At 41.5% G+C, this 16,841-nt stretch overlaps 1 long non-coding RNA gene across 1 annotated transcript in view; it reads right to left on the bottom strand.

Annotated features, from left to right (window-relative positions):
- Window positions 1–1,844: 1,844 nt before the first annotated feature.
- LOC137347008 (uncharacterized) overlaps window positions 1,845–16,841 on the bottom strand; it is a 54,817-nt gene continuing 39,820 nt past the window's right edge. The window contains exons 2-3 of the long non-coding RNA XR_010968844.1: window positions 9,976–10,155; window positions 1,845–6,327 (exon numbers count right to left, since the gene is read on the bottom strand). This is a non-coding gene — a long non-coding RNA (uncharacterized lncRNA). The remainder of the gene's footprint in view (window positions 6,328–9,975; window positions 10,156–16,841) is intronic.

The raw sequence follows: 16,841 nt of genomic DNA, 5'->3' as shown, positions 1-16,841 counted from the left end.
TCTGCTCAAACCTTGTTGCTCTTCAAATGCAAGGAGCTGTCTACAGCCAAGTTCTGCAGACTGGCACACTCCAAGGTCCAGGACTGCATGCTGAGGTATGCACTAAAGTTTGGTACGGCCACCGCAATGACTCAACGGGAAAAGGCCTTGATTTCGGACCCTCCCACGATAGTACACCAAGGGCCTGGAATCAGTGTAAAACCTATCAGGTTGTATGTTTAATGTAATGCAATTGTAGATACAATCTGCTTTGTAAGTGGAGTGAGGCATCCCAGAGTGCCATGTACTGTACTTAACCAAATTGACCCATATTGTGCTATATGAACTGCCACAGTTGAATTGTGCTGTAATGTACCTTTACAATTTTATAAATAAAGTACATTTTCGGGAAAAACATGCTACAATTAGCCTTAGTTCCTCTAGGCAAGGGAAGGAAATAATGATCAGGGTCCCTCCTTCTTATTCTGATCTAGTGATACCGCAGAAGACGTATTTGCCATCAGCGTTGGCAGATTGGGGTGATTTATCAGAACGAAAAAACAAAGAAATTAAATCTCTGCCATATAGAGAGAGGGTTAATGGAGACCAAACGACTGGAATGTGAAGTATTGCATAGATAAGGTACTTTCAGAATATTACTTCATGATTAGTTAGGTCAGTTGGACATAAATTTAGTGAAAATTAAATTTAAAACAGACAATAAGTAAAAAGGTTATTTATTCAAAGGGTGAGCAAAGTTTGGAATTATCTACCTAGTAAAGCAGTGAAGTCAAAGAAATTAGAACAACTCAAGATACAGTTGATCTCTAGGCTGAGTAATATGAAATACTAGATGGATGGACTGAGTGGCCATTTCCTGTCCTTGATATTTCTTATATTCAAATGTTACTTTGAATTCATAAAGCACCAGGCACAACATCTACTGACTTAATATTTTATGATTTAGGGTTTCCGGTTAATTTCTTAGCAGACCTCGACAGCCTAATTGCTTGCATCCGCAGTGGCTCAGTGGGTAGCACTTTCACCTCAGAATCAGAAAGTTGTGGATTCAAGCCCTGCTCCAGAGATTGGAGTACAAAATTTTGCATGAGATTGGGGTACTGTGCTGTCTTGCAGATGTGGTGTAAAACTGAAGCCCCAACTGTTTTCTGAAGTTGATGTAAAAGATCCCAGAGCAATATTTTGAAAATGAGCTGGAGAGTGCTCTCCAGTGTCCTGGCCAACATTTATCTCTCAACCAGTGCACAGTGGCGCAGTGGTTAGCACCGCAGCCTCACAGCTCCAGGGACCCGGGTTCGATTCTGGGTACTGCCTGTGCGGAGTTTGCAAGTTCTCCCTGTGTCTGCGTGGGTTTCCTCCGGGTGCTCCGGTTTCCTCCCACATGCCAAAGACTTGCAGGTTGATAGGTTAATTGGCCATTATAAATTGCCCCTAGTATAGGTAGGTGGTAGGGAAATATATAGGGACAGGTGGGGATGTGATAGGAATATGGGATTAGTGTAGGATTAGTATAAATGGGTGGTTGATGGTCGGCACAGACTCGGTGGGCCGAAGGGCCTGTTTCAGTGCTGTATCTCTAAAAAAAAAAAAAAAAAAAAAATCACAAGAAATGGATTACCTGATTATTATTTCATCGCTATTTGTAGGACTTTGCTGTGCATAAGTTGGTTGCCACAGTTCCTGTATCAGAACTGTGGGCTGAAGTGACTGATCTTTTTTTTAAAAGTACTTAATTGGTTGTAAAGCACTTTAGAAGACCTGAGATTGTGAAAGATGCTATATAAATGAATGTCAAGTCTTTCTTTGTATGTACAATTATGTCAAAAAAATCTCTGAGCCAGGAAACTAAAATCTATCCCATTATGTCAACTGTAAAAAGGTTGAAATTTTCAAGACTGAGATCAATAGATTTTTATTAGGGATGGGTGGGCATCAAGGGATAGGGAACAAAATGAGTAAACGGAGTTGAGGTACAGATCAGCCATGATCTAATTATCTGGCAGAATAGGCTCGAGAGTTTGAGTAGCCTAAACCTGTTTCCATGTTCCTAAGGTTGTGCTTATGCATACGAACATACGACCATACGAATTAGGAGCAGAAGTAGACCATTCGACCCTCAAGCCTGCTCCGCCATTCAAGAAGATCATGGCTGATCTGTTTGAGTCTCGAATTCCACACTCACATCTACCCCCGGTAATCTTTGATTCCCTTGCCTAACTAGAACCTATCTACCTCTACCTTAAAAATATTCAATGACCCCGCCTCCACCACCTTCTGAGGCAAAGTTCCAAAGTTGCACAAACCTCTGAGAGAGAAAGTTTCTCCTCATCTCAGTCCTAAAAGGGTGATCCCTAATTTTAAAACAGTGCCCCCTAGTTCTGGACTCGCCCACAAGAGGAAACATATTTTCCACATCCACCTTGTCAAGATCATTCAGGATCTTAGAAACTTAAATCAAGTCTCCCTTCACTCTTCTAAACTCCAGTGAAAACAAGCCCAGTCTGTCCAACCTTTCCTCATAAGACAACCCGCTCATTCCAGGTATCAATCTAGTAAACCTCCTCTGAACCGCCTCCAACGCATTTACATCCTTCCTTAAATAAGGAGACCAAAACTGCACACAGTATTCGAGATGTGGTCTCACCAATGCCCTGTATAACTGAAGCATGACATCCTTACTTTTATTTTCAATTCCTCTCGTTATAAAGAATAGCATTCCATTAGCCTTCTTGATTACTTGCTGTACCTGCATACCAACCCTTTGTGACTCATGCACTAGAACACCTAGATCCCTCTGCATCTCAGAATTCTGCAGTCGTTCTCCGTTTAAGTAATACTCTGCTTTTTTACTCTTCTTGCCAAAGTGAACAACTTCACATTTTCCCACATTATATTCCATCTGCCAGATTTTTGCCCACTCACTCAACCTATCCATATCAGTCTGCAACCTCCTTATGTCCTCTTCACAACATACTTTCCTACCTATCTTTGTGTCATCTGCAAATTTAGCTACCAAGCCATCGTTCCCCTCATCTGAGTCATTGATATAAATTGTAAAAGGTTGAGGCCCCAGCACAGACCCCTGCGGCACTCCACTTGTCACATCCTGCCACTCAGAACAGGACCCATTTATGCATACTCTCTGCTTTCTGCCAGCCAGCCAATTTTCTATCCATGCTAACATGTTACCCAATACACCAGGAGCTCCTATTTTGTGCAATAACCTTTTATATGGCACCTTGTCAAATGCCTTCTGAAAATCCAAGTACAGTACATCAACAGGCTCCCCTTTATCCACAGTGCATGTTACTCCTTCAAAGAACTCCAATAAATTGGTTAAACATGATTTCCTTTTCACAAAACCTGCTGACAATTCCCGATTACCTTGAGTTTTACTAAGTGCCCAGCTATAGCCTCCTTAATGATTGATTCTAACACCTTCCCCACGACAGATGTCAAGCTAACTGGCCTATAGTTACCTGTTTTCTGCCTCCCCCTCTTCTTGAATAGAGGAGTTATATTTGCCGCTTTCCAGTCTGCTGGAATCAAGCGAATTTTGAAAAATTAACACCAACGCATCTACTACCTCATTAGCCACCTCTTTTAAGACCCTAGAATGAAGTCCATCAGGACCTGGGGACTTGTCAGCCCGCAGCTCCATCAGTTTGCTCAGTACGGCTTTCCTGGTGATTGTGATTTCCCCAAGTTTATCTCTTCCTTCCACCTCCTGATTTACAGCTATTACTGCAATGTTTTTTGTATCCTCTGTAGTGAAGACAGAAGCAAAACATTTGTTCATTTCATCCGCCATTTCCTTATTATCTACTATTAACTCCCCATTCTCTAGAGGACCAACACTCACTTTACTTACTTTTTTCCTTTTTAAATAGCTGTAGAAACTCTTGCTATATGTTTTTACATTTCTAGCTAGCTTCCTCTCATACTCTAATTTCTTTCTCCTGATTAACCTTTTATTCATTCTCTGCCCTTCTTTATATTCTGATCAATCATATGACCTGCCACTCATTTTTGCATATTTATATGTTTTTTCCTTCAGTTTGATGCTTTCCTTAACTTCTTTAGTTAACTATGGATGGTGGGTCCTCCCCTTAGAAATTTTCTTTATAGTAGGAATATACTTCTCCTGAGTATTCTGAAATATCCCCTTAAATGTCTTCCATTGCTTCTTCAGGCAGCTAAGTGTTAATAAGTTTGGCCTGTAGATTGTGCATGAATAAAATGGGAGAAAACGCAACCAATGGATTAACTGAGAACAAATGTGTTGGTGTAGGAAGCAGATTAGTTACAGAAAATGTGTGATCTGTGAGACCATAAAGGATGTTGTTCACAAGATTCAGAAGTCCATCTGGCCCCTTTCGTAACTGCCAGCTCCAGATACCACCTCATGTGACTTGATCTTGTGGAAACACTGTTCTAGATGTCTTCTGATAATTATAGTTGTCATATATCCCTGTAAAATCGATGTATGAATCCGTTTCACTTGTCAAGAATGGAGCTTTCATTAACCCCAGCAGCTGGTCCATGTGCTTTCCGAAAGAAATGACCAAGTAATCAGAAACAACATCAAATTCAAATGGCCTTAGATTAAAATCCCACAGTCTTTTCTATCACAAATGCACGGATAAAACATTCAATGGTAACCCCTAACTAAGCCAAAGCTTTACAACATAATCATTGTTTTCAGGAGGATTGTACTGCCTGAGTCTTTCCCACAGCACACGGAGCATGGTATCCATCAGTCACACCTAGCCGCATTATCCTTTATTATGAAATGAGTAAGGATCACTATGCTCTCACACCCACCACTACATACAACAGTTAACAATATTTTTTAAAACTTAAAATAGGAGCCTATCTTACAATCAAGTCTTCATATAAACAGATTATTTGATGGAACCACAACATTATGTCGGGTTTATTTCATGACTGACAAAGACCTCCCAAAACAGTTCAACATTTTGAGGTTACTTGTCCTACGTTCCTATGAAAAATGTTTACGGAAGGCGAACCACAACTAAAAGGAAGGTTGATAAATAAAATAAAGTGAACAAGGAAGACGTGAATACAGGCAGCATTACCATTTCCATTTAAAATGCCACGCTATAATATGTGCTTCAGATGTACGTCTTTGGAATATTGTTCAGTGGAAAGGCCAAGCCAATTTTTTTTGGCAATTTTTGCTGAAAGACTGACTTCTCTGTTGAAATGTATTCCCATCCACCAGCTGACCCCGAATTCCTACTGTAACTGAGACAGATACACTTCATATTGTAGCCAATTTTTGATCATGTCCAGATGTGTAATGCTTCTGTCCTCAGAAGCTGCATACAAAGCAGATTCCAGAACCTTCTGCCATCTTAATTAGCAGCAATGTCAATGTGAAAATGGAGGTTGAGTTTCAGCTATTTCATGTCCAGGGTAAAACAACCTAAAAACAGGGTAACATTTTTACATAAAACTGTGCCAATAGCTAAATCAGTAAATGTACTGCCTGGTCTGAGCCAACAGAAAGGTTCCTCGCACAATTCTATGCATGTGCTGAGTGGGTGAATCTTGACCAGGGAGGTGGCGCAGTGATAGAGATGGCCTCAACATCCCTGAGCTAAAGCCAGTTATGGCTGCGATTGTCATTCAGTAATTCTTTCTTTTATATATTCTTTCATGGAATGTGGGCGTCGCTGGCAAGGCCAGCATTTGTTGCCCATCCCTGATTGCGCTGACAAGGTGGTTGTGAGCTGCCTTCTTGAACTGCTGCAATCCATCTGGTGTGGTTACACCAACAGTGCTGTTAGGAAGGGAGTTCCAGGGTTTTGATCCAGCGATGGTGAAGGAACGACGATGTGGTTCCAAGTCAGGATGGTGCGTGGCTTGGAGAGGAACTTGCAGGTGGTGGTGTTCCCATGTGTCTTCTGCCCTTATCCTTCTAGGTGGTAGAGGTCACAGGTTTGGAAAGTGCTTTCGAAGGAGCCTTGGTGCGTTGCTGCAGTGCATCTTGTAGATGGTACACTCTGCTGCCACTGTGCATCAGTGGTGGAGGGAGTGAATGTTGAAGGTGGTGGATGGGGTGCCGATCAAGCTGACTGCTTTGTCCTGGATGGTGTCGAGCTTATTGAGTGTTGTTGGAGCCGCACTCATCCAGGCAACTGGAATATTCCATCACACTCCTGATTTGTGCTTTGTAGATGATGGACAGGCTTTGAGGAGTCAGGAGGTGAGTTACTTGCTGCAGAATTCCCAGTCTCTGACCTGCTTTTGTAGCCACAGTACTTATATGCTTGTCCAATTCAACTTCTGGTGAACGGTAACCTGCAGGATGTTAATAGTGGGGGTATTAGCAATGGTAATACTGTTGAGTGTCAAGGGGAGATGCTTAGATTCTCTCTTGTTGGAAATGTCATTGCCTGACACTTTTGTGGCATGAAAGTTACTTGCCACTTATCGCCCAAGCCTGAATGTCCTGGGACTGAGATGATTGGCTTCCAACATCCACAACCATCTTCCTTTGTGCTCAGTATGACTCCAACCAGTAGAGAGTTTTCTCCCAATTCCCATTGCCTTCAATTTTGCTAGGGCTCCTTGATGCCACACTTGGTCAAATGCTGCCTTGATGTCAAGGGCAGTCACTCTTACCTTCCCTCTTGAGTTCAGCTTTTTTGTCCATGTTTGGATAGAGGCTGTAATGAGGTCAGGAGCTGAGTGGTCCTGACAGAACCCAAACTGAGCATCTGTGAGCAGGTTGTACATGGTTCACAGCAGGATCAGGGTCAGGTGTGATGGCCTCTGCAATTACTGACATTCACTGTCTAGACTCACACATGAAGAAGGGGAGATGGTGGCATAGTGGTATTGTCACTGGACTAGAAACCCAGAGATCCAGGATATTGATCTGGAGACATGGGTTCGAATCCCACCACAGCAGAAGGTGGAATTTGAATTCAATTAATAAATCTCGAATTAAAAGCTAGTCTAATGATGGCCATGAAACCATTGTCGATTGTTGTAAAAACACATCTGTTCATTAATGCCCTTTAGGGAAGGAAATCTGCTGGACTACATGTGACTCCAAACCCACAGCAATGTGGTTGACTCTTACATGCCCTCTGAAATGGCCTAGCAAGTCACTCAGGTGTATCTAACTGCTACAAAGTCAATAGAAATAACAGCACTGTGGGTGTACCTACCCCCCATGGACTGCAGCAGTTCAAGAGGGTAGCTCACCACCACCTTCTCAAGGGTAATAAATGCTGGCCTAGCCAGCGATGCCCACATCCAATGAATAAAAAAAAATGGCAACATGCTCACGGTACTGAAGAATTAATGAGACCCATGGACTCACCACAAGCATGAGGCACCTCCTTCAGAAGATGGGAGAAAACCCCTCAAAAAAGGTAACTTTCTCTTCTCTTCAAATCAGGTCCTCACTTTATCAAATGGTTGTAGTTTAACCTCTGGTTATATCAACTGTAATACAAGTCAAAATCTTGAAAATAAAGCAAATGGTGATGTGAATTAATCATTTTTTATGAATGTGAATGGGCTACATATTTAATCCACAAGTGCCACAGGCACAAGTGACTTTGACAGCTTTTCACAAAAGCAAAGAATGCCCAGGACTAGTGATGTATTCCAATAATTCTACAGGTGCACAGCTCCTGGTCAGAATTTAATGGATTTCGAAACTAACTCTGCAAAACACTATAATGATGGCAAAAACTAAAGTATCAATTGTGTACTGTTGTGACTTAAGTTATCACGATTTTGCGGCACCTGCTCCACTCGAAAACTATGAATTGTATTTTTTGCATGTTACATAGGAACATGGAAACAGGAGTGGGCCATTTAGACCCGAGCCTGTTTTATCTTGTCTTTTATTAAAATCGAGCCAGTAGTGCTAGATGTGACCAAGAGTACAAAGATGTGATTAAACCTCAAAGTCAGTTATAAGGTAAATCCAGTGAAGTTGCTTTGCAGTATAAATGGACCAATTTCAACATCAGGACAAAAACTAAACCCAAGTGCCCGAAGCTGTTAAAATGTGTCAGTTCTTTTACAGAGTGCTCATTCAGTTCCTTCAAAATGCTTAAATTGCACTTGGTAATTTAGTCCCTGTAAATGCAGAAAAGGTTATTTATAGTCGGCGGTTTATAGTGCACAGCTGGAAATGCAACAGTATTTTACAATCGATGGCTTATTTTCTGTTCCTGTAAGCCACTGCTGGAACTATGACATTAAAATAGAGAATCAATCAATACACGAGAGATGGCAAAGCAGGCTAAAATGCAGAGACTTGGGTCAATTCGATCCAAGTTTTATTTTTCACTTCTTTTCTGGGGGGACAGCCCTGTGCTTGTCACTTTGAGGGCTGTCAATGTTAGTGAATGGAACATTCCAATTGTCAGCACCCAATGTCATCATCAAGCATCATCACTATACCACACTTAGACACAAAAAGTAAATCTCTCAACTATTTTACTTTTTTACAGCTATTTACCTCATCTGTTGCGACATTCGGGAAACCCAGAGAACAGGATTCCCGAATGTCCTGCAGAATTTCTCCTTTAAGTGGAATTCCCACTCAAAGGCTGCCTGATTTGACAGTCTGGAGGCCTTTTGGGCAGGAAGACTGTTTCACAGGGCTAAAGCCTACAAGAACAGGTTGGTGGGGGATTGAGAGAGATCATGGAGGTAGGAGGGGGTATCACAATCGTGAGGTGGGAGGCTCCAACGGTGATCAAGGGAGCAGATGGTTGTTAGGGGAGTCTAATGGTGATCGGGTGGATAAGCAAAGTGATCACAGGAGATGGGGGTTTACTGAGTAACGTGTTGGGCCTGGACGAAGCACTCCTGTAAGTCTATGTAAAATTGAGAAATACACTGAAATAAATGCACCCAAATTAGGCAATATACCATTTTCAAATATAATTTCTGCACATCAAGGTTAAATGGCCTGGATTTTGCAGTTGTAACGATGCTAAATCTGTCAGTGTTCAGCATAATTACTCTGTGAAACTGGCAGCAGCTCCTGGCGCCTGCACAGTTAAATGTGGAAATCTAGAAGCTGCTGTCAGTGATTCCCTGCTCCTTCACAAGGTGCACTGTTGAAGTCTTCGTAGATGGAAATCAATTAGAAATCACTGAATTGACATGAACTTCCACTTTTTATTCTCTGTAAAAACCCTTGAAAAAGTTATGCCTTGTTGAAAAAGGTGTTGCTGGATTTTTGACTGCATACTAAGTCATAATTACTGATGAACAACCTCTCTTACCATGAAAAACTAATTTTAAATTTGTTGAATGTCAAATTTCTTCATTCCATGATAAAATTCTACAGAATACCTTAGTCCCATGTGTATGTCTCCATCTTATTTCACTTTCTGTTAAAATACAGAATGTGAATGATCAAACCTGCTTGTTACTTCCTGGTTTGCTGTCTGTGAGAATCCTTCAATATGATTGGCTGCTTAGCCTGCTTGATGGCATCACTGTTACTGGGCGACAGAGATTCCCTATAGCTGGCACCAGAATCAAATTAACATGAGGAAGGTGAAATTCATACCACAGCACTTGCTAGACCTCTGTGAGCAGCTTCCTTTGAGGTCAGCAGCGACCATCGTCGCTTTGCTGCTGACTGCAAAATCCAGGCCAATGTGCTTAATAAAATGGAAGATTGCTACCAGTTATAGAAATGAACTACAAGTGAGTTTTCAACAAAATGGAGAATATTGCTGCTCCTTGAATATTTCACCATACTTTTAAACCTATGCAAAACTCTCACAAAATCTGCATTTTCAAGCATCTTATGGACTCCAAGTAAGTGGAAAGCATAATTTCAAGCAATCACAAGATAGGTTTGGATGAAGGTGGTCCTTCACAATGTTTGACCTTTTCTGTCCAGAATGCCAGACTACTGGCAAAGCAACCTGTTGATCACTCTCTGTGTAAAGAAATACTTACATCATAAAACCTATCTGGCACAATCCTGCTGCCTTGGCGTATCTGTCGTATTTTATGAAATGCAGGATGGATGACACGACAATGCCGGCACAACGAAGTATGATATAGCTTCACATCTAGAATCGTCCATCCTGGTGTGATCACGATCTCAGTGACATCACGAAGAGTGCCAACTCTTCTCTTGGTCAGGTAAGGAACATAAGGTAAATATGAAATAAATAACAAAGAATTAATATAATACTTGAAGAAATGATACTGTTCCTTGTGTTCAACAGATGCATCTATCACAAACTGAGGCCCATAGACTTCATGTCTGATGAGCTGAGGGCACAGATAAACACATGGCAGCAAGATATTGTTGCTATAACAGAAACTTGGCTTAAAGTGAGGCAAGAATGGTAGCTCAACCTCGCTGGATATAGAGTTTTCAGGTGGGTTAGAGAAGGAGTTAAAAAAGAAGGGGGTGTAGCATTATTGGTTAAGGAATCAATAACAGCTGTGAGGAGGGATGATATGCTAAATAAATCATCAAATGAGGCCATATGGGTAGAGATCAGAAATAAAAAAGGGGCAGCCACACTACTAGGAGTGTACTACAGACCCACAAATAGTGAGAGGGAGATAGAGGAACAAATATGTAGGCAAATTTCTGAATATAAAAACTATAGGGCAATAATAGTTGGGGATTTCAGCTACCCTAATATCACTGGGATACAAACAGTGTGAAGGGCACAGAGGGCACAAAATTCTTGAACTGCATTCAAGAGAACTTTTTAGCCAGCACATAACAAGCCCAACGAGAGGGGGCGCAATTCTAGATTTAGTCTTCGATAATGAAGCTGGGCAAGTAGATGAAGTAGCAGTGGGTGACATAGATAGGACAGGAGTTAAAGTTTAAAATTGGGGGAAGGCAAATTTTACGAAACTGAGAGGCGATCTAGCGAAAGTGGACTAGATACAGCTACTCAAAGGAAAAACAGTAGCAAACCAGTGGGAGGCATTCAAAAGCGAAATTCTGCAGGCATGTCCCCACAAAGATAAAGGGTGGTACAGCCAAATCTAGAGCCCCCTGGTTATCTATAGGCTTACAGGGTAAGTTGAAGCAGGAAAGGAAAGTTTATGATGATCACAAAAAATTTAATACTTTAGAAAGCCTACAGGAGTATAGAAAGTGCAGGGGTGAAGTAAAAAAGGAAATTAGAAAAGCAAAGAGAGGACATGAAAAACTATTGGCAGGTAAAATCAAGGAAAACCTTAAGATGTTTTATCAGTACGTTAAGAGCAAGAGGATAACTGAGGAAAGGGTAGGACCTATCAGAGATGTACAAGGGGACTTACACATGGATGCAGAAGATGTGGGCAGTGTTGTTAATTAGTTTTTTTGCCTCTGTCTTCACAAAGGAGAGGGATGATGCAGACATTGTAGTAAAAGACGAGGAGTGTGAAATATTAGATATGATTAGCATATCGAGAGAGGAAGTACTAGAGGGTCTGACATCCTTGAAAGTGGATAAATCACCAGGGCCAGATGGACTGCATCACAGGTTGTTAAAGGAAGCCAGGGAGGAAATAGTGGATGCGCTAAAGATCATCTTCAAATCCTCACTGGATACGGGTAAGGTGCCAGAGGATTGGAGGTCTGCGAACGTTATACCATTGTTTAAAAAGGGTGCGAGGATAGGCCAAATAATTATAGGCCGGTCAGTCTGACCTCGGTGGTGGATAAATTATTAGGATTAATTCTGAGGGACAGAATAAACTGCCACTTAGAAAGGCACAGATTGATCAGGGATAGTCAGCATGGTTTTGTTAAGGGAAGGTCATGTCTTACTAACATAATTGAATTCTCTGAGGAAGTAACAAGGAGGATTGATGAGAGTAGTGCACTGGATGTGGTCTACATGGATTTTAGTAAGACATTTGACAAGGTCTCTCATGGCAGACTGGTCAGTAAAATGAAAGCCCATAGGATGCAGTGGAATGTGGCAGGTTGGATCCAAAATTGGCTCAGTGACAGGAAACAAAGGGTAGTAGTCGACAGATGTTTTTGCGAATGGAAAGCTATTTCCAGTGGCGTTCCACAGGACTCAGTGTTGGGTCCCTTGCTGTTTGTGGTATATATTAATGATCTGGACTTAAATGTGGGAGGCATGATTGGGAAATTTGCTGATGACACAAAAATTGGTCATGTAGTTGATAGTGAAGAGGATAGCTGTAGACTCCAGAATGATATCAATGGTTTGGTTGAGTGGGCAGAAAAGTGGCAAATGGAATTCAATCCAGAGAAGTGGGAGGTAATGCATTTGGGAAGAGCAAATAAAGCAAGGGAATACACAATAAACCGGAGGATATTGAGAGGGGTAGAAGAAGTGAGAGACTTTGGATTGCATGTCCACAGGTCCCTAAAGGTAGCAGGACAGCTAGATAAAGTGGTGAAGAAGGCATATGGAATGCTTTCCTTTATTGGCCAAAGTATAGAATACAAAAGCGGGGATGTAATGCTAGAACTTTATAAATGCCGGTTAGGCGACAGCTGGAGTATTGCGTACAGTTCTGGTCGCCACATTACAGGAAGGACATAATTGCTTTGGAGAGAGTACAGAGGAGATTTACAAGCATGTTGCCAGGGCTTGATAGTTGCAGCTATGAGGAAAGATTGGATAGGCTAGGGTTGTTTTCCTTAGAACAGAGGAGACTGAGGGGTGACTTAATTGAGGTGTACAAGGTTCTGAGGCGCCTAGACAGAGTAGACAGGAAAGACCTGTTTTCCCTAGCAGAGAGGTCAATTACCAGATTTAAGGTAAAAGCAAAATACTGCAGATGCTGGAAATCTGAAATAAAAACAAGAAATGCTGGAAATATTCAGCATGTCTGGCAGCATCTGTGGAGAGAGAAGCAGAGTTAATGTTTCAGGTCAGTGACCCATCATCAGAATAGATTTAGGGTGATTGGTAGAAGGATAGAGGGGATATAAGAAAAAACCTTTTCACCCAGAGGGTGGTGGGTGTCTGGAATTCACTGCCAGGAATTGTGGTGGAGGCAGCAACCCTCAATTCTTTTAAAAGATACCTGGACATGCACCTGAAATGCTGTAACCTGCCAGGCTATGGATCAGGTGCTGGAAGGTGGAATTAGGTTGGGCGGCTAGTTTTTCTTTCAGCCGGCAGGGACATGACGGGCTGAATGGCCTCCTTCTATGCTGAAATTCTTCTATGGTTCTATGTAACTCCAAGCACCAGCAACTTGGTCTTCAAAGCCCAGACAATTCAATACTATTTGCAGTTAGATTTCTTAATTACTCAAAGTATTGAACAAACATTTCTACTAATACTGACACACTTTTGGGCACTTCCTACAAATATTTATCATTTTCCAGAGACCTCTTGAGAATATTGACAGATTCCTGAAACACCGAGCAAATAGTGGCATATTCTGGGGGACCCCTCACAAATATTGCAATACCCCTGGGGACCCCCTCATAATATTGGGACACTGCAGAAATAATGTGCTAGTAAATCAAAAAACGGAGAAGAGAGAAATCTGATGACTGGTGGACTAATGGACTGAAATTTGAACACCTGGCAGACTTCATAGTGTCCAGGGACCCCAGATTGAAATCCTGGGCACTACAAAACTTACTTTAGTGAATCAAAAACAAGAAATGCTGGAGTCACTCAGCAGGTCTGGCAGCATCTGTGGAAAGAGAAGCAGAGTTAACGTTTCGGGTCAGTGACCCGAAACGTTAACTCTGCTTCTCTTTCCACAGATGCTGCCAGACCTGCTGAGTGACTCCAGCATTTCTTGTTTTTGTTTCAGATTTCCAGCATCCGCAGTATTTTGCTTTTACTTTTGTGAATCCTGTCTTTGTTGATTCCTCCCCATTGTGACCTTTCTTTCATTGTTTTTCTCTTCTGTTTTTAATCAATTAAGCTTCATTCTTACCTCATACTTATCTAATGTAATCTGCAAGATATCTTCTGAAAATTGTCCAATTTTTAGACACTTTGGGGGCAATTTTATCTTAATCTACTTGTGAGGAAACTGACGGTATCAGTTTTACAGCCAGTCCATTGAAGTCAATGGTGATTAATACTAACTTCCATTCATCCATTGTTTCCTAGATCTCTGCATTTATTTTAGGGGCTTTCAGATTGGCTTAAAATTGGTTCCATAGGCTGTCCTTTCAGCAAAATCAGGCCTAAAACTCAAAAGACTAACATTACAAACAGAATCAATCAGGATCATCCTGCATGAAGTATAGTTACTGCTGATTGTGATGTGTGACCAGTGGAAGCAATCGAACACTGTAATTACCACATTATCCTTGTGATATTAATTTTTATAACACAAGTTGACTAAAACTGCAATAAAAACAATTATTATGATCAGATTAATTTTGGAAAAACAGTGCTTTTGTCATTCATTGTTAGAGAGGGGTTAAAAATGCGCAGGCAGTTAAATTGGAAATAAGATTTAACACACTTGGTCTTTTTCCCCCTCAAAATATGAATTCAAAGGACCTGACTATCCTTCACTAAAATACAATACCAGATGTTCGTGAATTACTTTAAGCAGTGGGTAACTTCAAAAATAACACTTCTGATCATAATAGGATACATTTTTCAATGAAAAACATAATCATAACTTTATTCCTCACATTATGAGTCTTCCAATTTGTTTTTTCACAATTCACAATTTGCATGTTTGGATTATGGAAGTCAAGACTAAGAGGATAAAAAGAAACTGAGGGCATAAAGAGAACAATGTGTACTACAGCATTTGAGAAACTACAGCCTGAAAACCACTTTTGCTGCTATCAGCACCAGTACAACATTCCTTTGTCTGTAATTTGAATGGAGGCACTGACACATGTTAACATTGGTATTAAAATAGCAAACAAGCAAAGGTTTAATAAATCCATTTAGCTTTTGTCCATTCATGTTGCCAATTGTACTTTCTAGACTTTAATGCGTGCATGCATACAGCAGACGGAGGGAGTTCATCCCGTACAGATTATCTAGGAAGATTCTTAAAAAATATTATTAGTTTACCTGCAGTCAGGAAAAACAATATGCAGGCAGAATTAATGTAAAATATATTTTATTTAATAAATCTTCAATAAAAAGGAAGTAAAGAACAATGACAATAACAGTCATCTCTGTCACTGGAAACACACTTTGAATAACACTGGGTAAAATGGTGTTAGAGCCAGGATCACCAGAAGGAACCTGAAACAGATGTAAAAAAGCAGAAAATGGTGAAAATACTCAGCAGCTCTGGCAGAATCTGTTCAGAGAGAAACAGAGTTTTGTCAAAACTCAGACAGATGAAATGTATCAGTCACTGGAAGACTCAAAGTTATGTCCTCAATCCCACCAGATAACTCCAGTTGACCTCTGCATGGACATGGACGACTGGTTCTGTACTAGTGTCACTGTGTCTGTAGACAGTCCAGTTGGTTAAATGGGTTCAATCCAGTTGTACACTATGCTGCACATAGTCATAGGTAGAGCTACACTGACATTTCGACAGCTTTGAAAAACTCTTCAGCAAGAGAAGAAAGGAAGCATCAGTTGTGGGCAGATTTTGCCTCCATTTAATACATCCTTTCTTATCTTGCAGGTGAACCATGGATGATGTTGTTATTTCAGATCTGGATCGATAAAGGATCCTGTCTTTTGTGCTCCTTTCTGTTACAGGAAGGGCACCACTAGAAAACAATCAGAAACTATCCTTTTCTCTCATCTGCAGATATCTATCTCTAACACGTCCTTACTGCATCCTCCTAAATTCTAGCAGCACTGTATCTTGTTAACGTGGCTTTTAGTTAGCAGGTATTTTCACTTAATCAATAGCTAATTCAGAATTCACTCACCTATACTTTTAATTAGTGAGTTTGGGCTTGCAGTCAATACTGAATCATAAATCAGAATTCCCCAGGGAGTGCAATCAGTGATTGTTTGGTGAAAATTAATTGTAATTCTCTGGTTTCTGGATACTCTCCCGATGGACTCACATCAGTGTTGCTAAAGCAACCTCTGCAGTGAAGAAGCCAAAACTATTGTCCTACTGGTAGTTTGATTTCTTTACTGATAATTGTCTAATAAATATAGCCATTATAATGAATAATAGTTAATGCAGATCCAGACCAATTTTGGACATTGAACTTCACCTTGTTTTCTCATTTTCTATTTTCTTTCCTTGGGCTCAATCTTATGGGCCCCCTCAGGACAGGAATGCAGGTGGGGTGGGGGGGGGCATAAAATTGCATTGGAAGGCAGGGGGGTGCTGAGTGCCCATCGTTTCCAATATAGTCTGGGTAAGGGAAGGCGGAGGATAGCCTTCCCGTCCCAAGCCAATTGAGGCTTTTAACAGGCCAATTACTGGCCACTTAAGGGAGTTTTTCTGCCTCCGCCTCAATTTTATTTAAGGCGGATGGATCCGCCGCCACAGGGAAACATTGCCAGGTAATACCTAGCAGCCTCTTAGTGGGGTGAGGGGGTGTCCCTCCATTGGAGGCAATCTTGTGTCTCTGGAGGGCCCCCCCGGCAGTGATTACCTCCGCCCCTAGGAAGACCCCTTCTCCGACCCTCACTAACCCCAACCCCCACCTCATCACCAGAGCTTGCCTGAATGGCCCTAGTGACCCTGACCCCACTCACCTCTCCTGGGGTTTCTGGACTGTTTGGTATTGCAGAGTTTTCTGCAGTACCAGCAGTAGCCACTGCTCCCAGTCGTGCTACCATTACTGCAGAGCTGCAGGCCTTCCGATTGGCCAGTAGCTCTAGCAGGCAGGAGCTTATCCCTTAAAGTGATGGCATCCCCCATGGTGAACAGTGAATTGCTTGTCCGCCATGGAATTGCAA

Source organism: Heterodontus francisci, chromosome 31 (genome assembly GCF_036365525.1).
Source record: "Heterodontus francisci isolate sHetFra1 chromosome 31, sHetFra1.hap1, whole genome shotgun sequence".
In the NCBI taxonomy this organism is placed as follows: domain Eukaryota; kingdom Metazoa; phylum Chordata; class Chondrichthyes; order Heterodontiformes; family Heterodontidae; genus Heterodontus; species Heterodontus francisci.
The sequence above is the reverse complement of the archived record's forward strand: the minus strand, read 5'-3'. Positions and strand labels throughout refer to the sequence as shown.